Here is a 1907-nt window from a genome sequence, read left to right as displayed (position 1 = left end):
ATATACTTTCCAGGGATGTCCACAGATTATGAGATTGATATATGCATTGCCAGAGCTAGCTCAATATTTGGGAGGCTCTGAGGGAAAGTGTGAGAGAGAAGAGTTATTAAGATTGCCTAAGAAATGAAGGTGCTGACCTCCTTGTTGTATGCCTGTGAAATCTGGACAGAATACCAGCAACATGCCAGGAATCTGAATTGCTTCCATTTGAATTGTCAAGAAGATTCTGAAGATTACCTGGCAGGATAATGTACTAGACACTGAGGTTCTTTCTTGAGTTAAACTGCCAAGCATTCAAACTCTGCTACAGAGTGCACAACTCCAATGTGCTGGCACATTATTTGAGTGCCAAATATATGTTTGACAAAAAGACTATTTTATGGAGAACTCAACAAGGCCAAGCATACGACAGTGAGATCAACACAATGACTCTGTAAACCTTCATTTGGTAGGCAATCTAATACCTCTTCTTTCCCACACTTTCCTTCAGAGCCTCCCAAACATGAAGCTATCTCTGGTATTAACCTCATCATCTTTGTGGACATCCCTAGAAAGTATACTGCAAATATAAGTGAACTCATCCACAGTATTGCTGTAGGCAATGGTTCAAAATATGGATGAGGTGGTGCTGGCTTGTGAAAACCTGTCTTTTCTTGGTGTTAATGTTAGGCTAAAATTAGCACAAACAGCAGAGAATTGATCCACAATTTGATGCATGTCAGTTTTAGAGGCAGCATTAAATGCATGCTCATCTACAAACAACAACAACAACAACAACAAAACATTCACCAACTCTCCCTCCACTTTTGTCTTGGCTTATAGCCTTTTCAAGTTAAATAATTTGCCATCAATGTTGCTAACCTTTATGCCAATTTTCTCCTTGTTGAAGACATCTGAAAATTTTTCTGAAAACCTCAAACTAAATGCCAAGGAACAAGCACACAGCTTTGTTTTACTCTATTGGTGACTCTCAGTGCATGAGAGAATCATCCATTATTCAGAACCCATGGAAGCAGGCCATCATGAAACTGACATACAAAACTAATGAACTTTTCCAGGCAACCAAATTTTGATATAATTATCCACAAATCCTTATGATTGATATTATCAGAGGCCATGTTCAGATTGATGAATGTTGCATACAGACCTATGTTCTGCTCCTGGCATTTCCTCTGGAGTTGGTCAACAAATATCTTTTTACTGTCCCTCACCTCTTTATGAAGCCACATTGGTTCTTAGGTAGATGCTAATCTTTCAAGTGATGAATCAGTCGATTAAGGAGAAGTCTGGCAAGAATCATACCAGCAATGACTAAGAGCGAGACCTGCCTCCTCCCCATGATTGTAAAGAAACAAACTATTTCCTTTTTAAATGGTGGATAATTGAGTTATCCTTGAAATCCTAGGCGGTAACTTCCTTTTGCCATATAATGTGGGTGATTTCAGTCAGCTTTTGTATGAGCAATATACTCTCTGCCTTATAAATCTCTTCTGGAATGGAATCAGCACCAAGTGCTTTGCCACATGAGAGAAGTCTAGTGATATTCAATGCCTCTTCTTCAGTGGGAAATTGGGCTATAGGGGGATTGACTTCAACCTGAGGCATCTGGTCATTGGCTTCAGCCTTGATTGATGATGGTCTGTTGAGGACACTATGGAAATTTCAGCCTACATATAATCATGTCCTTATCAGTAAGTAATGTGGCTCCATCAGTGCTGAATAACTGAGATGCGCCATAGATCTCTGGTCCATAAACATCCTCTAGAATATTATAAAAGTGATTTGGATTGTTACTATCAGTGTAAAACTGAATTTTATCTGCCTTCTTGCTGAGTCAAGAATCCCACATCTCTCCAAGCTTCACTTGCACTTTATTTTTTTAATATTTTTTTAATTTAAATTTATTT

The sequence above is a fragment of the Trichosurus vulpecula genome, chromosome 6 (assembly GCF_011100635.1).
Source record: "Trichosurus vulpecula isolate mTriVul1 chromosome 6, mTriVul1.pri, whole genome shotgun sequence".
Classification (NCBI taxonomy): Eukaryota; Metazoa; Chordata; class Mammalia; order Diprotodontia; family Phalangeridae; genus Trichosurus; species Trichosurus vulpecula.
The sequence above is the reverse complement of the archived record's forward strand: the minus strand, read 5'-3'. Positions refer to the sequence as shown.